Source organism: Orcinus orca, chromosome 20 (assembly GCF_937001465.1).
Source record: "Orcinus orca chromosome 20, mOrcOrc1.1, whole genome shotgun sequence".
Taxonomy (NCBI): domain Eukaryota; kingdom Metazoa; phylum Chordata; class Mammalia; order Artiodactyla; family Delphinidae; genus Orcinus; species Orcinus orca.
Genome location: NC_064578.1, coordinates 6,044,136 through 6,070,590, shown reverse-complemented (window position 1 = coordinate 6,070,590; position 26,455 = coordinate 6,044,136). Strand labels below are relative to the sequence as shown.

At 42.6% G+C, this 26,455-nt stretch overlaps 1 long non-coding RNA gene across 1 annotated transcript in view; it reads left to right on the top strand.

Moving 5' to 3' along the window:
- Positions 1-9,023, top strand: part of LOC125962764 (uncharacterized) — an 80,138-nt gene extending 71,115 nt beyond the window's left edge. The window contains exon 4 of the long non-coding RNA XR_007474480.1: positions 8,999-9,023. This is a non-coding gene — a long non-coding RNA (uncharacterized LOC125962764). The remainder of the gene's footprint in view (positions 1-8,998) is intronic.
- Positions 9,024-26,455: the final 17,432 nt, after the last annotated feature.

Sequence of the window (26,455 nt, the reverse complement as noted above, 5' to 3'; positions counted from 1 at the left end):
TCTATTTTTAGCCAGATTCCCAGCAGATGTCTGGATAGTACAAGTCTCCCTTAATTACTATAACTTGTCTGGGTGCCATTTTTGAGCTCTGCAAAATAGGAATTGAAAATAGAACCCACCTCATAGGGTTGTTGTGAAAATCAAATGCAAAAAGTGCACACAGAAATAGCACAGCACCTAGTCTGGGCCAAAGTCTTCGCTTGTCAGCTATTAATGTTGGGGGAGGCCTTTCATTTGTGGTGGAGAGAGAAAGAGCATGGGGGCCAGACAGGCCTGCATGTCAGCCTTGCTCCAGTGCTTACCAGCTTTTTGATTCTCAGCGATACCTCACACTCCTTGGGCATCAGTACCTTGCGCTGTAAAGCTGGAATGATACTATCAATTTCAGTATCAAATGAGATAAAAGGTATAAAAATGCGTAAAATTATATGTAGACAAATGCTGAAGTAATATCTATTTGAGTGTTAAATGTACACAATGTATACAGTAATATGTGTAAACATGCTGGAATGATAATATCCATTTAAGTATTGAGTGAGATAAGCTGTATGAAGTAAAAATCCTCTTTAATCAGATCAATTTGAGTATTAAATGAGATGTGTATGAAATTAATATTAATCAGATCAATAAAATTTTAAATGAGATTAATATGTATAAAGGGCTGAGTATAATGTCAGGCACTTAGTAGGTACTTGAAAAATGATATGTACCAATGTTACCATTTTTGTTAATACCATCAGCAGCCTCCTCAGTTTAGGCTGCATTACTCTCAAGGTCATACTTTGCTATAAAATCTTCTCCTCGGTGGTACCGAGTGAGTGTTTAATAGTAACAATTCTGATCATACATCATTATCCCTAGGCATGTATATACCATTTTCAGACTGCCTTTTCTTCCACAGTCTCATGAGCTCTCATTTGAAAGTGGCTCTGAACACAGATTGGCAGTCAAATTGGGATTTAACAGGTTTTATCTCCATCAATATTTTCATACCAGAAGGCTAAATATGATCTTTCAGGAATTCCAGAGTTCTCGAAGGGAATAATTTTGCTCCAGAGAACTTGGTCACATAGAAAGAGAAGGGGAGTGAGCATTATATATCCAGAAGCTACACAGGAAGACAAAAACTTCCTATATGGAAAGACAACACTGGTCATATATAATAGATTGGAGGAGATTATTTGATTCAGAATTAAATGAGAGAAAAATTATATACAAAGGACACCATGAGAGTATCCTGGAGGCTGAATGTAGCCAGCTAGAGGGGAGTAGTTTGCTGAGATAACAGTTATCGATCATCGCTGGGTCATGACTGTGTGCTGACTGTCTTCCATTGTCCCTCCAGGTCTTCTCTGCTTCCTTCTCCTGCTCAGTGCCCTCAGTAGCTCATCTGTCAGTGGGGCTCCTTGGTCCTCTGGACTCTGATTGGGTTGGCCAATGGAGAGCCTTAAGAGGGAATAAAGAGGGTGAAAGTGCCTCAGTCTGGTTGTGTCCCTTGACTAACAACGGTCACGTATCTTGTCAGGGTCACGTTCTCTCCATGACTCTCTCCTTCTGGGCCAGGAGTTTTTGAAATGGAGTTAGACCCTGAGCTCTGTGAGTATAGAAATGACTTTGCTTACCATTATACCCTAACACTATGGCTGGCCCCAAAGAGACATTCAATTAATATATTTTGATTGAATGAATGCACTGGAGAAGGCTCACTCAGTTGCATTCTAAGAAAAACCACCACCTAAACCTGCCTGTGTACTAGCTGTTAAAAGAAGCCACGCTCTCTGAGCAGTGGTTCTTAGAAATAAAAGCTCTTACAATTCCCATCCACAAGCTGTGACTGCATAAGTGTTTTTCACTGGATTGTGCTTGGTGTCCCAGATGTTTGAGTCTTTTATTTGACAGCATTTGCTTTTCTGTGAGATTCCAATTAATTGAATTGGGAAAAGCTGTAAACCCCCATGACAGAGGAACTATCTTTTTGACAAAACCCACATGCTGTAAAGTCTAAGATTCCTCTGTCTCCTGTTTTCTTAGGTTCATAAGGATGAATGAAACAGTTTGATTTCCTGTTTTAATATATTTGGCTGAGTAGCTAGAAATTTTGATATCATTCATAGATAGCCCAGAGTGTCATTTGGGGAAACCCTCTTAGGTGACGTAGCTTTCTAGAGCATCCAGGGATAGGGCGGGAATCCCAGGATACCTGCTCTTACATTCAAGGTTATTTTTTCCTGGAAACTGAAAATTCATTTTCTCTCTGTTACTTTCTTTCCTCAAAGCATCAAGCAACATTGTTTTCAGCAACAACCACTCAATTCCACAGTCCTTATATATTTTCCTCCACGCCCATACCTCTCAAATGCCAGAGATACTGCATCAGGTAGGGCCTCCCCTTCCACTTGTAGCCTGTTTCAGTTTATCCCAGGTAAAAGTCTTTGCAGTTGCGTTGTGCCCACACATGAGAGATGATCTCTAATGATGGAAATCTTCGTTGCCCACCAGCAAATGATTCAACATCAGTTTCATTTTTCCCCAGGACCACTCTTGTTTGCCAGATGCCTTAGGTTTGGTTTCCTGGAGGACAAGTCTGATCAGGGATTCAGGTACATGTGATTTACTGAGGCATTGCTCTTAAGAAAAAAAACCCAAGGGCTTCCCTGGTGGTGCAGTGGTTGGGAGTCCGCCTGCCGATGCAGGGGACACAGGTTCATGCCCCGGTCCGGGAGGATCCCGCATGCCGCGGAGCGGCTGGGCCTGTGAGCCATGGCTGCTGAGCCTGCGCGTCCGCAGCCTGTGCTCCGTGGCAGGAGAGGCCACAACAGCGAGAGGCCCACGTAACGCCAAAAAAAAAAAAGATTAAAAAAAAACCCCAAAAAACCAAAACTGTGAGGGAGTAAGGGCAGCAGAAGAGGGAAGGGAAAAAAGCTGAGCAGGGAAGTGGCCTCTAGTCTTGGCATGACCCATGGAGGCCTCTGGGATATAAAATGTCCCACAAGATTGTCCTCTGAATTGAGGCAGCAGGATTGGTCTATTGTCCACCTATATCGGCCAGTCATCGACTATGGAATGCCCCTGGAGAATGGTGTACCCTTCTGGATGACGGATTTCTGGTCCTCCACGGGCTGTTTTCTGGAAAAACGGAGCAGCTGTGAGCAGTTAGCAGCCAAAGCTCATAGCATTTGAGCTAAAATGTTCCAGAATACTCTAGTATATTCCAGAACAAATGGCTGGTTACTGTGAATCTAACAGGTTTCTAGGGGTTCACCCAGGCCTCTGATTTAGGCCTTCTTTGGTGAAAATCAGTCCAATGTGCTGCAGTAATTTTGAAGCTGTGCTAGGCAGAGATCTATTCTGACTTTAGCTGTATGGCAGGCTTCCATGTAAGATTTACCTGAAACAACAGACTTCATGGCTAAGAAAAGTTTGAAAGCCACTACAGTCATGTAAAGAGGCTTAGGAGACAGAGATGCCTGAGTTCAAATCCTTGTCTTTCCATTAATGTGCTGTGAGATTACAGACAAGTTAACTGATCCTCAGAGCCACAGATTTACCATCTCTAAAGACTGAGATGAAAATACCCACCTCCTAACGTTGTTAGGAAGGTGACAGGAGTCAGTGTGCAAATAGGCTGTCACAGGACCTGATGCTATTAAATAAGGGCTCAAGAAATGATAGATATCTTCATAGTTATCATTGTAATTGTACAATATTCATCAGTAATTTAAAAGACAAGTAATTGTGGGTTACATGAAACTAGAGGAAACATGGAATTTGGCACAATCAGGATTCAGAAGGGTCTTCAAAACGTTGAAATTATGGACTTAGTTTACAAGAGGAAATTTAGTAGGGATAAACATAACACTTCACCTTGGGATCCTGGAATGCAAGTACGTAAGAATAAAATTGGAGATGACGTGGCCTAATGGTGGCATGTCAGAGGATAGTAACTTCACTTTTGTTCAACCCTGTAATAGGGCTATATTCAGAAATGTGTGTGTCCTGCACTTATATGACTTGGCAAACCATGCATGGGTGAACTTTAGGTCTTGCTGTTTTAGGAGTGGCCAAGATGAACTGGAGTTTGCTTCTTTCAGTAAATATTTATTAAGCATATCTTATGGTCCAGGTACTCAGGCTACAATAGCAAACACAAAGAGATTGGCCATTGATTTCTGAGAGCTCACAGTCTAGGGGAGGAGAGAGATATTAAGTAACCACCCAAAACAAACATAAAATTAAAACCGTGATATGTGCCAGGAAGGAGAAGTCCATGATATTCAAAGAAACTTTATTGGGAGAACTTCTATTCAGGGAGACCAGGTAAATTTTCCCTGGGAATAGAAGATAAAGCTAAGACCTGGGAAAAATAAAGGTGAATTGGGAGAAGGAGAGGAGTGGTCCAGGAGAAAGGATCACAGTCGAAAAGGCTGGGATGAGAGGGAATGAGGAACACTGTGCAGAGAGGAAGGCTCTTATTGATGTAGGACAGATACCGGGACATGAAGTTCAGGGGGAGACAGTGGCCAGACCATAGAGGATCATGTAGGCTGTGCTATGATTTAGGTCTTTTTTCTAGAAGCAACTAGAAGTCCCTGAAGGGATTTAGATAAGGAAGTAGCCTGGTCATATTTGCTCTTTGAAAAGATTACTCTGACTGTAGTGTTGAGAATAGATTAGAAGTGGGAGAAAAGTAGATTTCAACATTTGACTTTCAACAATTATTCTCCTGCTATCAGTAAGTAAGAGAACCTGCTTCATTCCACCTCAAAAGCCTAGAGCGTGATCGTTAAAAAGAAAAGTTTTGAAATAAAATTCTATTTTGTTGTTTTGTTTTGCATTTTTCATTGAATGAATTTTGTTTATTTGGACACTTGCTTTTCTTTTGTAATTTGTTTTTTTGTGACTTGAAATTTAAAAAATTTGGCTTAAGAGTTTTTATTACAGACATAAGTATTCTTGAAATATTGAGGCATTATCAATTTGTTTTATTTTTGAAACATTTATTGACGCATAATTGATATATACACAAACACACACACACACGCTTTGTGGGGGTTTTAAAACAATTTTTCCTGTATTTTGTTACTTTTAAAAGTTAAGAAAAGCTTTAATTTTTGTAGGAAAAATATATGTCTTTTTCATTGCTTTGATGCTTGGATATTTTGAGAAAAATCAGCTAATTTTACACTTGTAAAAAACTTTAAAAAGTGTCCTAGATATACATTTAACTCTTTATTCCATCTGGAACTTACTCAATGGACTGGAACTCCTAGAAAAAATTTAAAAATAACTTTGGATATTATGGACTCTTATCTAATTTTCAATTTTAGGAGGAATGTTGCTAGTGTTTCACTATTAAATATAATGACACTCGATTTAACTTAGTGTTCATTTCACATTAAGTCAATTCTCTTTTATTCCTAATATGGTAAATTTTTGCTTTTAATTATGACTAGTTACATTTTATTGATTTATTTTTCAATTTACCTTTAAAATTTACCTATAAATATGATGCATTGTGTTATAGATTTCCTATTATTAAACTACCCTTGCTCTGAAATAGTAAACTATGTTTGGTTGTAGTAAATTTTTCTTCCCCTGATTTATTCATGCATTCATATAATAAATACTCATTAAATGCCTCCTACATGCCCAGCACTCCTTTGGGGGTAGCGGCTCAGCAGTGGGCAGATAAGGACTCTGTCCCCATGGGGTTCCCAGTCTGGGAGGTAGTAAACATATATTAAAAATAAATGTGAAGAAAACCACAACATAGTGAGTAAACAGTGGGCAAATGGGCGAATCTATTTTAGATCATCGGGGGGGGGGGTATCTCCATGGAAGTGACTAAGTGATGAGATAGAGAGAACCGTATAGAAGCAGTCCCAGCTTCCTTGTCCATCTGGGAGTTTCTCAGCTGTCAAAGGCACGTATCTGATTTAATTTCCATGTCGTCCCTTCTGCTCTTCTCTGCCTCCAGTGAGGACCTAGGTTCTGCTATTGAGTATTTGAATTCTCAGTGAGTCAGTAGTGAGCTCTCCGTGTGCTGTCTTTCTCATCCTCTCCACCTGTTTGTCCCTGTGGCTCCTGGCCTGGCTGTGCAAAACTCCATGGTCTGCCCATTCTTAAAGAGCATAATTTCTAGAGACATCTTCTTCTTTTTCCTGAAACCCGTTATCCCTTTTTGTTCATTTTATCATCTCTTCATTTAGTCATTCTTTTATTCATTTGCTCCACACGTCATTTTGTTAGTGTCCTCTTTGCACTGGGTATGATATTGCTGCAATCCTGTTAGCACTTCCTTAGAAGGTTGGGGGTGTCTTGTCAACAGATTGGGCAAACGCCCTTAGTTAGCCCAGCTGGGTGTTGACTCTTCTCTCTGATGAGATCTCAGTGCTGTGTACTTGCACAAGATCATGTCTGCAGGCCTACTGGAGTGAGGGAGGAGCCTTTCTTACCCCATCCTGGTTTCTCAGATGATGTGCACAGTTCTTCCTTGTATAGTGTGGGCACGGGAGACTACATTTTTAGTAACAGGGTATTTTCTTAGGTTGCCAGGCATCTCAGAATCAAAACTAATTATCACCACAGTACATGTCAAATGTTACTGTCTTAGAATGAATGGAGATTAAGAGGAGCCATTGATGGGGAGAGAAGGAATCTCCTATAATCCTAGTTCTGGATCTCTTAGCAGGATGTTCCTGTGGATTGCCTTCCATTTCTTTCCTGGGCACTGTAGAAATAAAGGACATAAAGTGAAATTTAATGGAGTAAGGATATGTGTTACCTATGTTCCTTGGGGGCATTTATGCTGCTATGAATTAAAGGGTAGGATTTATGGCATGTATTCCAAAAATGTGCTCTCCCTTCAGTCCCTGTCATCAATGCAATTAGAGAAAATTCCCCTTGGATTTCTGTCATTTTTTTTTTTTTGCAAGGGCCAGCTGCTGTCTGTTACTTGTATTTTCAAGTGTATTTTAATAAAAATTTGGAAAGAGGCAAGCATAGAAGACATGGGTGTTCTGTCTCTTTGTTCACTAGAAGTATCCTTAAGAAAGGTTTTCTAACAGAATTCTGAAGATGGAATATGCTTTTGTTATGAGAATGTATTACCAGTCTATGGAGGTGTTCAGACATGAGCTGGGTCATTGCTTGGCTGTGATGCTGAATTGGTCATTCCAAAGGTCTTGAGTCAGGAAAATAAATGGGTTTTACCTTGTGGATCCAGTCTGATGGATTGTTACTGGCCATCTGGGCTCAGTTGGAAGAGTGTCATGATCTATTAACAAGGTCTGTCCTGGGCATGGGGAGTGGGGAGGGTAGAGACACACATGCTAAGTATTTGTCATCCCTGGAAAAGGAATTGAATTAGAAAATCTATAATGCACTTCAAACACTGAGAATTCCCAGAAGAACAGCTTTGGTACCCCTGTTAGATTAGTTTATGGGAACACAGTGAGCAATATTAGCTGGAGCAGCCCTTCTAGAAGGATCCAAAAGTTAAGTGTCATAGGAGTTCCAAAGTGGACTATTTTAGAGATGATAAGATTCTGAGTTTACATTGGTGTGTTACCTCTAGAACGTCAACCACCTGTGGAGTCTGTTGGTTTTCTTGATTCCATTTACTTGTCATTGAGTCATTGACTTACGTGGGTTGATTAATGTATATATTCATCACTTAATGAGAACTTACTTTACACCATGCTCTGTGCTAGATCTAGATAGAGATGGACTAAGGGGTGAACAATTCCTAATTTTATGGTTTCCTGAGAAATTGGGTTACCTTGAGGTTTGCTGTTGAGGATAAAACCCTTGGGCTGCATGCAGATTTTCAAGACTTAACCTCTAACAAAGCCATCTACTTTTTAACCCAGGAATTTTGTTGGGTTAAGGTCAGGAGCTTGCTGGTGGAGGAAGAGAGGCTTTTGCAGGGTTTAAGCACACTTATTTTTCACAACTTTTGATGAGGCATAGATATAGCAACACTGAGTTAGCAACATCTCAGTTACTGTTGGTGGCTAAGGAGTTGGTGTTTTCTTCTCACATTATGCAATAGATGCCTGCCACGAGGTATAGCACAGTGGTTATGAGTGTGGGCTTTGGCGTCTGAAGTTGGCTCAGATCCCAGCTCTGTCACTCACTAGTTGGTAACTTGGAGCAATTCATTTGACTCTCTGAGCCTCAGTTTCGTCATCTGTAAAATGGAGATGGCAACAGGACCTACCCACATAGAGGTGAACATTAAATAAGATAATGCATGTAAAGCATTTAGCATCATGAAGCTGGGCTATAGTAATCACTGTATTTTAAATATGTGTGTGTGTGTGTTTCTGCTTCAGATCATAAAATCTTGAAGTTCCATGAAGGAGTCAGTTTCACTCTGTAGCCACTCTTTATTTTAGAATCTTGTTAATCTGTGAGTTTGAGAACAGGAAGCAATAAAGGCTATAACTATAATCCTATGACCTACCCCCGTCCAAATGGCACACTCAAATTTATTGTAAACCTGTTTCTTCAAGTGTGCTGTGCACTTCCTAATGTATTAATAGTGCCCTCTGCTGCCCACAGTGCGACAACTTTATGGGAGCTCCTGGGGCAGACGGGTGGGATGTGGTCTGAGCATCTGGCTCTTCCATCTCTCCCTCTCATCCTCAGACATATGTTCCTCCCAGTACACAGATCCATTTTCTCGCCTGCAATTCCAGCTAAGCTCTGAGTCATCAATTTCAACCTTTAATTCAGGTTTGTGCCTGGACCTCAACCAAAACGTAGATAAATACCCATAAAGGTTGTGCAGATGAGAATATACGGTTCTCTCACTTTGATCCTCAGCAGGCCGAGATAGGTTCCATGGTGGCAGAAACCAAGTCTATTTTCTTGTGCTATAACGCGGGACTTAAGTCATGCCCAGAGCTGGCTGAGTGATCATCTAAATCGGAGCTGTGTGCAAAGTGGCTCGCCATGTTTATCAACTGATTTCATTCTAGTCCCCTTTTCACAGCCAAATGCAGTCATGGTTCCATAGGATGGAGCTCCAAGTCTGCTCACTTTGTCTTTTGTGGTGGTCCGGTGGTGTGGAGAAATTACGATGGAAGCAAGAGTAAGGACTTCTGACAAAGTTAGGCTCCATTTGAACTCCGCCTCATTTAGACCTTTTAGTGTAATTATAACTCCTCTCACAGGAATGCAATGTGGAGACGTTGGTGATAAAATGATCAGTACGCAGAAAATCCTGTATAGTACACCTCATAGTGTGCAGGTTAGACATAGGGAGACGGTGGAGAAATGTGAGGCAATGAATTGCCTTCTGTAATGGAGTGTGTACTTTGAGTAGTGAGGCAAGAGGCTGAGATGTATTTGCCCTGCATCAGTCACTCTCCCTGTACTCCCACTGGTGCCAGTGTCAGTCAGGCAGATGCCTAGGATGGCACAGCCTGAGCCTCCTGGGTGAAAAAGTCTAATTAACTTCTACCACATCAGAAATGGCCATCCTGGTGTCCCCAACTCATGATCCCAAACACTGGACCTAGCCATCCAAGTTAAAGAGAGATGCAGAGTCTACAACACTGTATATAATTTTCACACCCAAAATTTCAATTTGCTTCCACATAGCTATATAATATACCATAGCACAGCAGTTATGAACACAAGCTTTGGAATCATACTGACCTGGGTTTGAATCCCAACCATGCCACTCACTAGCTCTGCAACTTTGGTAGAGTTACCTGTTGATTTCCTTATCCCCCCCACTGCAGGAATACCTAAACTTACCCAACAGAGCTATTGTGAGAATTAAAGTTGGTAGTGCATGCAGGCACTTTGCACAATGCCTGACACAATTAATGTTAGCTGCTGTTTCAGTGATAGTGTCATGCTGGAAAGAAGCTGGTCCAACCCATTTCAAAAAAGGAACCAAGTGATGAGCCCAAGGAAGTGGCAGAGCTGAGTTACCCTCCTCTCTTGCTGCCTCACAAACAGGTTGCTCATCTGGGTATTTCTCATTAGTCTTCAAGGGTTTCCAGATCTCATGCCATTAGGCAAGTATCAGATCTGTAATTCCCAGACATGGAGATTTTATAGATCTATATACTACCTACTTTGCAGAATAGTTTTAAGGACTAAATACAGTACTGTGTGTGAGTTTATATATATATATATATATATATATATATATATATATATATATATGACTCTAGAAAACTTAAATAGGCTCATCAACTTCTTATGCCAAGTAAGGACATTCAAAAACAAATGTACACCACCATCTACTCTCACCACCATTTCATAGAGGAAATTAAAATTATATACAGTGTTGTGGATTTTTCTTTTCTCTTTAACTTGCGTGATTAGTTTCAGTGTTTAGGGTACATGCTTCTGGGACTCCAGGTTGCCCAGTTATGATTTGATAAAAATTAATTAGAGTTTTCAACCCAAGGGACACAGGCTGTAGTATCCGGGGCCCTACCCCTAACCAATACTCATCACAGTGGTCGTAGAGAGAGTGGCTGGAAACCAACAAAGGTCGCCTTTTATATTGAATAAATTTAGCTCTGTGACAAAACTTAAAATGTTGCTCATTTTTCAAGAACAAGTGAAAATTTGATCTCCAGCCAGCTCTTGGGAATCGTTGGCACAGAGGGCAGGAAGTCCTCTCCTTTCAGAATAGCTCAGGGCTCTGCAGTGACCTCTGAGAGGGTGGAAGGGAAGGATGAAGAGAGACCATCAGTGCTGCTCTTCTAAAGGGCACCTCAGGCTGGCAGACATGCTTTCTAAAATGTCTCAAGGATCGGGGAGCATGAGGGGTGGGATAGAGATGCGTGGATTTAAGCCAAGCAATTCAAAGTGATTTGAAGAGATTACTGAGGCTTCTGTGTCCTTCACTGTGGTGAATAAGCAAGTAGTGAACTGTCCCCAGAGACCAGCACCAATTAGTCATCCCACTCCCTAAGGACACCTCAGGCTTGCCAAGGTCTGGTCTGAAGTAGAAAGGACATATAAACTTCTGGAAATAGGTTACCTCTGGGAGGGAAGGGAGGTGAGAAACGCAGCTGTATTTATATCTTAACAGAACAAGATAGAGAGAGGTCCCCCCACTGCCCACAAGAAAGTATGTGCGGAGACTTCCCTGGTGGCACAGTGGTTAAGAATCCACCTGCCAATGCAGCGGACACGGGTTTGAGCCTTGCGTCGGGAAGATCCCACATGCCTTGAAGCAACTAAGCCCGTGCACCACAACTACTGACCTTGCGCTCTAGAGCCCACGTGCCACAACTACTGAGGCCCGCGCACCTAGAGCCCGTGCTCCGCAACAAGAGAAGCCGCTGCAGTGAGAAGCCCACGCACCACAACCAATTGTAGCCCCCACTCACCACAACTAGGGAAAGCCCACGTGTAGCAAAAAAGACCCAAAACAGCCAAAAATAAATAAATAAAATAAATAAATTTAAAGAAAAAAGAATGTATATGCACATTAATGTGACAGCAGCAGTTAGAGAGATGGAGGGCAACCTGCCAGCCTAAAGGGTTGGGTTTCCAGTCCCACTTAGAGCATACTAATCATTCCACGTGGCGACCTAGAGGAAATAAAACTAGGCCCTTGAGCCACTATCTAACTGTTTATGTGACTATCACAAAATCATGGCAGGCTTTGGAGCTAGAGAGGCATGGTTTGAATCCTGGTCATACCACTTCTGAGCCATGTGGGCCGGGACAGACGACTTACCCTCTTTATCTATCTCCATCTTCTTTGTCTGTCACTGCCCTGTTCAGTAGCATAGCCACCAGCCACATGTAAGTTTTGAGTCCTTGAAATGTGGCTGCTGTGACCCAAGATGTGCTGCAGGTGTCAAGTCCCTGCTGGATGACACTGAGTATTAAAAAAATGACTGTAAATATGTGATTAATGATTTTTATACTGGTTGACATGTTGAAATGAAAATATTTTGGATATAGGGTTAGATACAATTTGTTGTTAGAGTTAATTTTACTTGTTTCTTTTTGCCTTTTTTAAAAAAAAATGTGGCCACTAGGAAATTTAGTTATGTCTGTGGCTTACATAATTGGAGGCATCCGTTGTTCTGTTGGACAGTTTTAGTCTATAGAATTAGGAGCAGAAGAAGAGGATGGGGAGAGAGAGAGGGCAGCTACACAGAGAGTCCTACTATGTGCCAGATGCTGTACCCTGACCTTAAACCGCTCAGCAACCCATCGCAGTAGCTACTATATTTACTTCACCATTTTACAGATGAGGCTCCCAGAGACGAAATTCTTTGCTCAGGGACCAACAGTTAATAAGTGCCAGGTGGTGATTAGAACCCAGGTATTTGGACTCAACAGCCCAACATCTCACTATTAATTAATGCCTTGCTGCAGTCAGGGGCACTCAGTAATGTCCACCTTGCAGACAACCGTTATAGGGATTAAATGAAATGCTGTGGGTGAACTCTTAGCTTAGGACCTGACCCTTAGTAAGAGCATCAGAAAATGACAGCTGCTATTAGTGTTAAAATAATAATAGAAAAGAGGAAGAGGAGGAGGGGGATGAGGGAGAAGAAAGAAGGAGAAGGAGAGGAGGGAGAAGAGGAGGAAAGGGTCTTGTGGTCACCACCACCACCAGGTGCCACGTGCTATCTTGGGCACTTTACGTACATTATGTAATTTAACGCTCACAGCAAGCCTGGCCCATGTTCACCCACCCTTTCAGTCTTTAATTTCTGCTGGTACGAGTGTGGGCAAAGTCTGCCTGGCACTTGAGTGCTCACTTTCACTTCATGGGCCTTTCCCGTGATCTGTTGTGGGGTAGGAAGCCTGAGATGGCAAAGGAGGGTGCTGGTGGGGACTGCTCAGCCAGTAAGCACACTGTGGAGCCAGGAGGGTGGACAAGGTGGGGCTTTATAAGAGAAGAGTGGATGCTGTATTTTTAGCATCTGATTCACACAGGGAAATTTGGAGCACTGTCCCCAGCACTCAGAAACTGTGAATACTAAGGAAGGAATGACCAGTTGTTGAAGATGTCAGTGAGGGTGGGGGAAGGAAACAGAAAGAAAGATGATGGAACCTTACTAGTAAGGATCATAATTCTAACCTAGTCCAATGCCAGTAGGAATGGAAGAGTGGCATTTTCCTTTAAGGAATTCTAGAAACTTATTTCACGTAATTGGCCTTGCCCCAAAAGATGAGGCAAGAAAGTGTACTTTAATGGGACTAAATAAAGAATCAAGCTTAAGTGGGTTGGAAGGCAATTGCCTTGAAGTGAGAAAGATGTGAAGGTAATGTGTATTTACCGGGTCCTTGGAAAATTTTGGTAACAGAATCTATACCCAGCCTTGTCCCTGGTCAAGGGACATGGGGCACAGAGTTAATAGGTCAGCCGTTCCTGCTGCTCTTGCTGCCTTTGCCAGCTCAAAGCACATGGCCTCTCGTCATCAAGACAGACTTCCCCCACTTTCCAAAAACTGTGAGTGGACGGCAAGGGGCAGCCTTTGCTCTGTCAGATTCCATGCCAGGCCCAGTTCTAGCTGCACGTTTGCTATATTTACCTCCTTGAATCCTCACTCTAACCCTCTGAGGCATTTATTTTTATCCTTCATTTTACAGGTGAGATTGAATTATTCTGCCAGGCCATTTAATTACAAGTTGGCAGAACCAGAATTCTAAACTAGGTCGATGTGACTCCCAGAGCCTTGATGATTCTGCTATGTCACACAGCCTTTTCTTTTAACCCCACGGTCAGGACCAGACATTTCTCTACCTACACACATTGCATGAAGGAGGTCTTGCTGCTGTGACTTCTCAGAGTAAAGAGCTGGTTCACTTCAACCACATCCAGGGGTAATGCTAGAGAGTCAGGGCGGAAGGGGGAGTAGGGAATTGCTCTTTTGTTAAATGCACCTTGTTTTTGTTTGGAAGTGAGGGAGAGAGAGAGGGTGGGGGGAGATAGGGAAAAGGAAAGAAGAGAAGAAGAAGGTTCTGAAAAAGAATCAGGTTGCTCAATGTATTTTGTAAAATGAAATTAGACAGTTAATAAATTCATACTATACATACATGATCACATACACACGTATATATCTACACACATTTATGTGTATATATACACATGTGTGTGAATAACTAGCTAGCTAGATACTTGTTTGGATAACCAAATTTTTTTAGTGTCTATTTTTTATAAAACCTAACTATTCCTTTATGGCCTTTAAAACAATCCAGAAATTACCCTTCAAAATATAAAATAGTTAATTGGCATTATTATTTGAAATGTTCAAGTGGCAAGAGAATACGTCCTAATCATCAGAAATCAAAACGATTCCACAAATGTGAAACCCCCATTCACTTGTTTCCCTCTGCTTCCAAGCCATCTCTTCTTCCCGGAGGCGACCACTGCCATCAGCTTACTATGAATATTCGTAGCCTTTTTTTCCTAGCATTTTCGTGTATAGGAACATAAAGAAATATATGGTTTCTTTCTTGTATCAAAAATGGGATCCCCTATTTTGTATTATTCTGCAACCTCTGCTTTTACATAATGTGTCTTTCTTTCTTGGTGGCTATGTACTACCCCAGAATACAGAGGTACCAGAATTTATTTAATTTATTTATCCTCTACTGATAGACATTCAGGTGGTTTCTTTTTTTTCACTATTAGGAGGGTAATTCTTTATTCTTTCATTCTGGAGAATTCTTGATGTTTTACAGTCAACATATGGCTAAGTAAATATTTAAAATTTTATGTTGACATTTTGCTGTCAAGTTCAGAAATTTTACTATGCAATTCACCTCTTGAATTATATAATATATATTATCACTTTCTAAGTTTTAATTTACAAGGCTACAGCTATAAATGTTGATTGCCTTTTTCAGACAATCTTCAGTTTCCGTAGCTAAGAGCCAGTAAACAATACTGACACCTGCCTTGGATATTCGAACCATGGTTAGGGATGTATACACGGGACACAATAGAAAAGTGGAGATTTGAGGGTTCTAATCCTACCTCCTTTCTCCCTGTGGAAGAACCAGGTGATTATCAACTGAAACCTTAGATGCGTTAATGAGCATGGCCAGTGGCAAACCCTTAAAATTCAGGGTCTTTGATTAACTGTGCTGGAGAACACAGCTTGGACCTGAGGTCAAAGTGCGTGTTTTTGCAGTTAACTCCTATATCTAGACCTTGGACCTATCTGAAGTGAAGCCGGGTTTTCATTTCCAGCAAGCTCCCAGCCAGCCAAGCATTTCTGGCTGCCCACTTACCCATTATTTGTGGGGGAATAGAGTTATGCTGCCTGCTTATCTATTCTTATCCTTGGTAAGTAAGGGGCCAGAGGATGTCAAACCTCCCACAGTTTCCACAAAAAAGTAGTCTCTGACCTTCCCATAAGAATGAGTAAGTGAGGAGTTGCTAAGGGGGCCAGAACAACTCCAGTCCCACTCTATTCTGGGGAATGGGATAGAAGTGCACTCATGGAAACATGCAAGGAGGTTGAACTGGGTCTCCCCCAACATAGCACGTGAAAAATTACAGATTTTCCAAAAAATGATGATATTAATTTTTGTTTGCAACAGTCATAAACAAAAATTTCATAGGGTTGACTAGTGGCCCCCTATTCCAAATAGGACCATATCCTAATATCTGCTCCCTTGTGAATGTTATCTTATTTGGAAGAAAAGAAAGGTCTTTGCAGATGTAGTTAAGTTAAAGCTCCTGAGATGAAATGATCCTGGATTAGCCAGATGCGTCCTAAATCTAATGACAAGTGTCATGAGAGACAAAGATACAGAGTGTGTGACATTGGAGGCAGAAATTGTAGGGATGTTGCCACAGCTAAGGAACATCTGGAGTCTTGAAGCTGGAAGAGGTGAGAAAGGACACTTCCCTAGAGCCTTCAGAGGGAGTATGGCCCTGCTGACACCTTGACTTCAGACTTCTGGCCTCCGAAACTGTGACGGGATAAATTCCCTTTGTTTCAAGACAGCCAGTTTTTGGTTATTTGTTATAGCAGCTCTAGGAAATGCGCACATTTACTATAAGAATAAAATAAGGAAGTGGTGCTCTAGTCCAAGGTAGAATATCTAGGTAAGGCTGGTTGCCTCTTTAGAGCAGAAGTTGTTTTTCCCCCATTCATGACCCATTTATAATTATTTTTCCACCTAGAGCATTTCACCTGAGTTATTCACGGCTCCTGCCTGCTGATGGCTTGCTCTAACTTGTGCCAGGAAGCAGGCAGACCTCTTGTAAATGGTGCTTACCTCAGCTCTCTTCTGCTTACCAGCTCTTCTAGGGGGATCTGACTTTTCTGTGTCATTGCTTTGGTTGCCCAATAGTCTAACTCCCAGCTTCAACTCTTCATACATCTTGGTTAAAGCAAAGTGAGAAGAAGATAACAAAGGCTCTCTACTGCTGCTGGTAGCCTGAGTCCTCCAAGACAGGCTCCTTATGTTCAGGAGGAATTTACCTGGGAAACTTTTATATGTCAACTAATTCAATTCTCAGTTCACCCACGTTGACCCTTCTGTCATTGTACCAAATAGCTTTACTAAGAGCAAGGTTCTTCAGAATCTTGGTCCTTTGGTCCTTTGTTACCAACTGGTGCTTTCAAAAAGGAATCAGATCCTTCACTTTCTTGGTGGGAAGTATATTGAACAACAAATTGAACAAAACAGAACAGTTTGGGAACAGTTTGTTCAATGTTTAGCTTATCGAACTTGTACCAGGCCACCGGTGAGCCTAACAGTACCGGGAGAGATAACAGGCAGAGAATCCTTTAGGGTAGATCTTCCCAACCAGCGAGGATTCCTTCAGTGGGGATTCTCAGAGTGGCTGGCAGCACCAGCTTCATGAATGTGCCCCTGGTATAGTTACATGGTGCTTACTTTAGCCCTCTGCTGGTACTGTCTTCAAATTCTCAATAGTTTCTGAGTAAGGGGCCCCACATTTTTATTTTGCAGTGGGCCCTGTAAATTACGTAGCTGGTCCTGGTGGCTAGCACTGGCCTGGGGCAGCTGAAGTCCTTCCTACAGCAAGCTACCTCCTCCATTGTCCAGCACACTGTGGGTACATGTTGGTTTTCCTTTTTGCTATATGCTGTGGCCTGAAAGACATCAGGAAGCAGTGCCCTAAGGTAAAGCATATAGGCTTGAGAAGTGGTTCTCAAATGGAGCGATTTTTGTACACCTCCCCACCATTGGAGATACTTGGCAACATCTGGAGACATTTTTGGTTGTCACAACCGGGGAATGCTGTTAGCCTCTGGTGGGTTGAGGCCAGAGATGCTGCTAAACATTTTATAGTGCTCAGGACAACACCCACCACAAAGGATTATCTGGCCCCAAATCTCAACATTGCCAAGGTTGGAAAACCATGTGTTAGAGCCCAGCCACTCAGAAGGTATCTTCTCACTAGCAGCCTCAGAAACACCCAGGAGCCTGTTGGAAATTCAGACTCTCAGGCTATACCCAGACCTACTTGAGTCATAATCAGCCTTTTAACCAGATCCCCAGGTGACTCATACACACATCAAAGTCTGAGAAGCAATGCGCTGGAACAAAACTTACCTGGTTTAGGCTTAAGTGTCTGCAGAGTTTCTGACTGGAGGGCTCTCCTTGGCATTGAAGATCATGAATTTGGATCAAACAGGGAGAGTATGGCCTGAGGGAGGAAAACCTGAAAACCAGCCCAGTATAGAGCAATAGGTTCAAAAGGCAAAGCAGGAAAGGAAATAGGGGAAGAGTCCTCAGGGCGAGCCACCAGTGCTTCCTCAGATCATGAAGACCTAAGGAGGGCTTGAATCCCCCTTGCATGTAGCCCATTGTGTGAGGTGGGTAAGAAGCTTCTAAAGGAACCACAACTGTGAACACACACATTTGTGACCATCAGAGACCACTCTGTCTAGCGGTGTGTCTACTGGATTTGGGATATGGACACGAACAGAGTCTGCCTATATTACTTTGCTAGGATCCATAGCAAAGTGCCACAGGCTGAGTGGCTTAAACAACAGAAATGTATTTTCTCACAGCTCTATAGGTTGGAAGCCCAAGATCAAGGTGTCATCAGGGTTGGTTTCTTCTGAGATTTCTTTCCTTGGCTTGCAGATGGCTGTCTTCTCCCTGTGTCTACACATGGTGTTCCTCTGTGTCTGTGTCCCAGTCTCCTTTTATTACAAGGACACCGTCGTGTTGGATTAGAGACCACTCATATAACCCCATTTCAACTTAACTACCTCTTTAAAGACTTATCTCCAAATACAGTCATGTTCTGAGATACTGGCAGTTAGGACCTCAACATATGAATTTGGGGAGGGGACACAGTTCAACCCACTGTCCTCTCTTCCCACACGCTCCTCAACATCACAGTCTCCCATTCATCTCCACTGGGCTCTCTTAGCCACCAACTTTGGGCCTTTTCCCATATGACCCGCTCCATTGAGAGTTGAAGTTCACTAGCTCCTGGGAAGTCTGGTGCTCTGCTGAATATTAAACATACGGGCTCTAAGCTCTTGAAACACAAAGTGAGTTGTGAACCAAGACTCTGCTCTTCTCTCTAGAAGGCGTTTGGCATTTCCTTCTCTTTGTGGGTACACCACACCATATCCATGACCCTCAGGTTAACTAGGGCAATTATTAATAAATGGTTAGAGTGTGATTGCCTCAAGGTTCTGATAGATAGGTCAAAGGAATATGAATGCAAATGCATTTTTTAAAGCACACTGCAGCTATTGTTGGGTATAATGGAAAGTCATTAAGCACATTAGCTACTGATTCTATAATTAAGTGCTAGCATTTTCTGGATGCTAACCTAAGTAACAGGAGATATTGGCCATTTGCAAAACATGTTTAAACAAAAAAGATTCAGGGACAAGAAGTGCCTCTCATCTTAATTATTTTTTTTTTGCATCGTAAAAACCTCATGAACAATGCTATTGCAAAGCATAATGGATGTGGAGCAGCTGTAGAAAACATCTCACTTCCTTTGTTTGGAAACAACATTTTACATTTGGAAAGAAAAATTCTGTCCAGCTGATGTTACTCCAAGGAGAGGGCGATTCTCTGCTGTCTGAGGAGTATCTATCCATGTCCATCAAATACTGGTAAAACTTTAGAGGGAATGGTTTGAAATTGTGCTTGTTTTCTGTCAATGCTCCTTCTTCAAGGTCTCCAGGTGGCTGCTAAGTCTGCAGGGGAAGGCGGACTGTTGAGCATCACGTCCTGACCTTGATTGCCAAGGAGCAGACTTTCATGCTTTCATGAGTGGAGAGAGCAGTTCTTGTTCTCTTTTTCGGAGCCATTCACAAGCCATCAGCATCAGCCCAGACTTGTTTTTCCAGATGGATAAAACAAAATTACTGATCACATCACATCAGGAGCAGAACGTCCCCAGCGTGTCGGCTGATTGTGCTTAGGCAGGCAGCACATCTTGCCTTTCCAAGTTCTTAGATGTGAATCTGTGGCCAATGAACTCTGTGTCCAGTGTGCCCAGCAATGGCCAACATAACCATGGATCCTCTGAGTCACAGCATTCTCTTCCTCTCTGAGTTGACCCCCTTCAGGGGACAAGCCATCTATCTACTCTATACCGGTTAGCAGTTGCCATGTAACAAACCATCCCAGAATTTAGTGGCTTAAACCACAGCCATATGCTACTTCTCCTGAGTAACTGGTGACTGGGTGGTTCAGCTGATCTGGGTCAGGTGTGGTTGATCTGGACTGGACTTGCTAATAAATCTGTGGGCAGTTAGCAGGTCTACTTGAGGCTAATTAGCCTAGGATGATCTTTGTTGGGATAAGTTAGTTTTTTCCCGAGTGTCTCTCCTCATCCAGGTGAGACTGGGCATGTGCTCATGGTGGTGGCATGGGTCCAAGAGAGGAAACATAATTTCTGAAGTACTTTATCCGGCCTCTGGCACCATTAGCCAAAGCAAGTCACCGTCCAGTGACCATATTGAATTACCCACTTTAATTGAGGTCCAACTGGCCTGAGTCAGACTAACTAGCATCGCTCTGCTCAGCTTCCCTCCTTTTCATGGAGGGATGAGATCTTACCCTTTGTGACCCCCACTCCTGACTGGGGTACTGGCATGAATAGGGTCATAAGACCATGGGCACCTAAGGGGAACAGGTCGAAACTGCATCATGAAACATGGTAGAATATGAATGCATGATACAGTGGAAAAAGACAAATTCTGTATTCCCAAGATACAACTTAAATTCAGTTTTATCATTGCCCAAGGTCTCTCACCAGAAAGGCCCTTGCTCCTCACTCAGTGTGGATACTTGCCTCAATCACACCTGAGTTCTTTTGCCTGCCTTATTTGGTGCTGAAAAACAGCCCTGGGTGAACTGGAGAAAACTGAATTGTCAACCAGCAAGTACCTGAACAGTAGATGTGGCTCAAGATAAGGACTCTTCTGGTAACTTTCCTTGAGGTAAGAGAGTTTTTGGACTTCTTGGTCCACAAATTCAATTTACTCCATTCACCCAGGGAGTATTAGAGCTGAGAAAGCTTGTTAGGTGTTTTGTTTACTTGCTAAATGTATATTTATCCATCAAATTTTTGCCTAAGTGTTCTCTTCTCTATTAAGTCTTCCTTGAACAGGTAGAATTAGCCAATCCCCTGTGTGTGAACCATTGCACTTATGCAATAGACTCTTTATTCTTCTTTCATTCATATGTTCACCAAAAATGTATTGAATGCTTCCTATGTGCCAGGCACTGAGTAAAAACCTTTGAACAAAAGCAAGGTCCCCACCCTCATGGAGCTTACATTTGGAAGGGAGGGTTCCATAATTAATAAGTAACCAAATAAACATATACTATATCAGATGCTAAGAAAAAAAATAAGATTGGGTAAGGAACAGACAATGATGGTGTTTGTGTGTGTGTGTGTGTGTGTGTGTGTGTGTGTTTGGGGTCTGTGTTAGGTGGTCAGGAAGCCCTTTCTAAAAGTTGCATTTGGGCAAAGGTCTGAACCACGTGAGGGAGTGGGCTACGTGGGCATTTAGAGGATAGCTTCCTAGGGAGAAGTTTCAGCACATGGAGCAAGCTTGGCTCTTTTGAAGAACAGCAAGGGAGCTGGTGGGGTTTGATTGAACAAGGAGAGAATGGTAGGGCATGAGATCAGAGAGATAGTAGGGTTCCTGATTGCATGAGGCCTTATAGGCCAGGGAAACAACTTTTAATTTTGTTCTAAGTGGGATCGTAAGTATGGTAGATAGAATAGTGGCCTCCAAATATGACCATGTCCTAATCCTTGGAACCTGTGACTATGTTATCCTTACATGGCAAAAGAGACTTTCCAGATGAGATTAAGCCAAGACTCTTGAGATGATCCTGGGTTATCAGGGTGGGCCCAATGGAATTACTAGGGTCCTTATAGAAGGGAAGCAGGAGGGTCAGATACAGAGAAGGAGATGGGATGACAGAAGCAGAGGCTAAGGTCATGCAGGGCCATGAGCCAAGGAATGGAGACATCCTCTAGAATTTAGAAAAGGCAAGAAATAGTTCCTCTCCTGAAGCCTCTAGAAAGGAACAAAATCTGCTGACACGTTGATTTTAGCCCATTAAGACCCTTTTCAAACTTCTGACCTCCAGAACTGTAAGATAATCAGTTTGTGTCACTTTAGGTCACTAAGTTTGTGGTAATATTTTACAACAGGAAGTCACTGGAGCGTTTTGAAGAGAAATGTCATATAGAATGCCTTACATTTAAGAAAAAAATCACTGACTGATTATGTGGAGGATGCAATGAGGAAGGCCAAGTAGAAGCATTTGCAGGAGTTCAGAGAAGAGATTATGATGCTTGGTCTAAGGCGATGATGGTGGAGAGAAGTGATGGAATCTTCATGTGTTTTGAAAATAGACTCTAGGACTCAGTATGTAAGAAATTGGTTGAAGGGGCTGAAGGAGACAGAGGAGCATGGATGACTCCCAGATTCTCAATTTAAGTCCTAGAAAAGATGAAAATGTTATTTATTGAGTATGGTCAGAGGAAAATCAGTTTTGGAGGTTTGGTGTCTATGTGTGGAGGGAGAGAGTGAACTGAGAATTCCATTTGGATATATTATGTTTAAAATGTCTGTAAACCATCAAATAGGCAGGTTTTTTTTTTTAATGAATTTGGAACTCAGGAGTATTCTGGGCTAGAGGTCTAAATGGAAGAGTTGTCAGTGTAAAATGATGCTTACAGCCATGGGGACAGATGAGATTGAGGTGTAGATTGAGAATAGCACAGGCTGGGGAGGGGAGGTGGCAGCACTCTATGCAGAACTTCCGAATGTTAGCAATACTCACTCTTGTCTGGGACTTAGGCTGGAAAAGAACTCTGCTAGAATGTTGGGGTGGGGAATACACAGCTAAGGAGATTTCTTAGTTACCCATTGCCCTCTACAATGTAGAACATGACTGGACTCAAACTGATATTCCCTAGCACTTATTCATAATGGAAAGATGATACTTTCTTGAATAGATAAATAAAACCACATATTTAAGCAAAGGCAGCCATCATAGCATGTGTACTATGATACCCTTTGGCTGAGTATACCCATGAAAGTGCTTTAATATGGGTTCATCAGATAAATAATGATTGTAAGAAAAGGGTAAATACTTGGGGGAAGCAGAAGGAATAATACTATGTGGAGGGCAACATGGCTTCCCAGATTGATTCATTTGTTCTTGCTGACTATTTCCATGCTATAAATCTCAGTTGAAAGGTCTCGCTGTATCCAAAATGAGGGCCCAGAAACCCCAAACAAGAATACAATAGCTCACCAGGGAAGGCAGTCACCAACCTAAATGCTGCTTTCCTTCCCTGAAGAAATCTCCTCCAACTGTGCCAGAGTCGTCATCTCTGCCTTCCTTGGAAAAGAGGAAATTTGCACTATCAAAAACAGGATTTGTGTGTCCAACCTGACTTCAAAGATATTAAATGATAAACTTTCCAAATCAAGAACAGAATGAACTCAAAGCTCCCACTCCACTTGCTGGGTAAATGAAGATGGAGCCTCAAGCAAAACTCTCTGTGGGAAGGAAAGCAGGTTTCTTGGTATCCTACCCATAGGCAGGCTCTGACAAGAGCTCTATTTCAAAGACCTTGTCCTATATTAGGGCCTCTAAGTAACTCATGATAATTCCTTGGTTATTTTCTATGTAAGTTATCTCCTATTAAAAACTGCTCCTGCTGCTATATTCTTGCTGTATGAAGAGTGTATCAGTTAGATATTGCCACCATAATGCTGCATAACAAGCCATCCCCAAACTCAGTGGCACATAACAGTAGGTATTTATTTATACCCATATATCTGTGGGGCAGCTGAGGTTGGCTCAGGTGGCTCTGCTCCACATATTTTCACTCCTGGGCCCAGGATAAAGGGGTAGCAGTTACCTGGGGGGAGGTCTTGTATGGTAGAGGTTGGAAGCTCTCAAAGGGGTGAGCAGAATGATGTAATATCTCTTAAGGCCTAGGTTCAGAAGTGATACATTTCATTGGCCAGAGCAAGTCATATGACCAAATCCAATATCAGTAGGGCAAGGAATTGTACTCCTCCCATGATGTTTGGGTAAAGGGAGTGAATATTTACCAAATAATAAGCTAATCTATATAGGGAGGAATACTAATATTTCTGGTTTTTAGATGGGAAAACTGAAATACTGAGAGATCAACGCCATGTCTGTGAAATAGTTCTCAGTTGAAACTTAGAGAAATCATTTTGTATTGATTACCAAAATGGTTATTCACTAGGCTATTTTTGCATCTTCATGTACTTAGCCACCAGATATAGTTATTTTCTAGAAGGGACCCGAGTGACTCTCCTGCTATTCATGGAATGCCTGGATGGCAATGACTATGCAGTGACCTGGTCAGGTAGTTGAAAGTTGATCAGAATGACCCTCAGGTAATTTGGATGATGGCGTTGGAGGACAGAGGGAACAAAAAGTGCCCACCAAACTGAGAAGGCATTCTGAGACAGAAAAATGAGGCAGGCAGCTCCATGTAATCAATGGGTCAGTCTATTACAGGGTAACTTACTCACAGGGTGGGGTCTGGATCAGGCCGACAGTGATCTGAAAGAGTTTGTGGCTGCACTCTGCACCGCCGAGGGGCCGCTGGGACAATTTTACGGTTGACCTAGGGCAAGGGGGTAGGTGTTTGGAAACAAGACGTGCATTCCTAAGTTAAAATTTATGAATGGATAACTAGTCTTGTGGGCACCAGGAGCATGTCAGGGAAGGTTTTCATCATTGGGGACTAACAGAGTAGAGTGGCTACCTGGTCCTAACGATCATTAGACAATATCTATTAACTAGAAAGCCCTTGACAACAGAGGAGTGATTCACTGCACCGTACAGTTCTGGGTAGGGTCAGCAAAAGGCCAAGAGAAACTGTAAGGGCCCAACATAGCATCAGTTATACTAACGACAGTCGTACAAATGGCTTATGATCGGATTGCAGGGCATGGTTTTGAATATCTTCTCTTTCCAAAATCAGTGAGCTGTTAGTTAAAATTCTTGTTCCTGGGAGATCAAACCTTGACCATATTATGGCTTGCAGTTATGACAGTGTGGCACACATAATTAATCATTCAAGCATCGATTCATATTTTCCCAGCTGTCAAGATAACTAAGAGCCCAGTAGTGGCATAGTCTCAAAGCCAGTATGGTTTGGTCAGCTTGCCCAAAATAATGGAGGCATGTGTCACCTCATGGCCTCACAGTGAAGACTGAGGATCTTTGTGCCTAAGAGAGTTTCTCAAAGCCTAGTCTTAGACACCAGATCCCTCTTTCTAACTTCATCCTTAAGAAAAACCGAGGTCAGCTTCTCCGACCTCTTTTTGATATCATGTGTTGGCAGTCCGCTACTCTTTCAGGAAAGGACATGTCCCACATTATTTTTCCTGCCATGTGCATGGTGTTGGAATCTAAAGGCATGCCAAAAGAGAAGGAAGAATTGGCGGTCACATGACTGTGAGGAATTCCAGGGCACAGGACTCAGCAGTGCCTTTCCATGCAGAACCGCCCCCCCTCAGAACCTTGAAGACAAGGCTCCAGGAATGAGCCTGGCCTCTTGAGAAGAGGCATTAATTGAAGTTCATTTTTATTCATCGAATGTGTTCACCAAAACTCATTTCCTTTTCCTCCTGAGCAGACAAATAGATAATTCCCAGCCTTCCTTGCAGCTCGATGGAGTCACGTGACTGAGTTCCAGCCAACAGGCTAGTTGTGATCTGCACCACTCCCTGGCCTGCTTGATGCATACCTCCCTCGTGCATTCCCCATGCTCTCTCCCTTTCCTCCAGCTGCTTGTCCTCACGCAGCGCAACTTTGGGGCCACACGTTAAAGATGGCAGAGATGCCTTCCAACCAGAAACACCTACTGTGGCCTGCTACATGAGTGAAAAGTAAACTTCTGTTTTGTTAAGCCACTGGTATTTGGTAGTTTATATGTTAGAAGTTAGTGTTACACTAATTAATTTGTTTTTAAATTTTTTTTAGACTCATAAAAGTCTCTCACTTTCCTTTGTCTCCAAGGCCCTGCTTGGACACAGTGGACCATCTGAAGACCCAAACATGTGCGTCCCATCTCTAAGTCCTAGCAGGTGTCCCTATCATTGAGCCTCACATTCTGTCCATGATGAGGCTGATGACAACTAAAATGTATTGTCAATTTATTATATGCCAGGCATTTTATGGACTTTATCACATTTTAACCTCACAAATCCACTGATATTTATCATGTCCATTTTACTGTTTAGTAAATTTAGGCTCAGGGTGGATAAGTCACGTGTCCAAGACTGCACAACTAGAAAAGTGGGGAAGTCAGGAATGAAGCCCAGGGTAGGGGACTCTAGAGCGCGTGTCCCTAACAGCCGTGCTGAGTTCCCAGCCAAGCAGATTATTAGGTCTGCTGGCAGCCCTTTCTCCAGGCAGCCTCACACTCCCGCTTCTCATGGCCATCCTGGAAACCAGTGACTGCTTTCTCGACACTCCTGAGTGACTGACTAAGCTTTCTGTGCATGGTCCAGCCCTGGTGCATCCCTGACTCTCTTGAGATCTGAGCAGAACTACAGTCGCTGTGCTCCATGCTACAACACCATGTATCTTCAAGCTGCCTCTGTTTAGAAACAGGGCTCCCTGAGCCAGCCCTTTCATTAAAAAACCTCTGCCTGCTCACCCACACTGGGAGGCCATGTCCACAGAAGACTCTCCTATTTGCCCTAATGATGAAGAGAACAATTACCCATCGCCCTGTTTTCCAGATTACTGAAGCCAGTAGCGGTGGGAAAAATACAATCAAGGCTACCGCGTCAGAGCATGGACTTAGCGGAACAATGATGAATGGGCTTAAAGAAGCCTGCGCGGACTCTCGCAGCATAATAAGGTGCTGGCTAGCAGGCTCTCGCCAAGAAGGGAATAGACACTCTCTTGCTGGAATCGGGGCTCCTTTTTCTCTTTCTGGAGGAGGCCTGAGCTCCTGTCA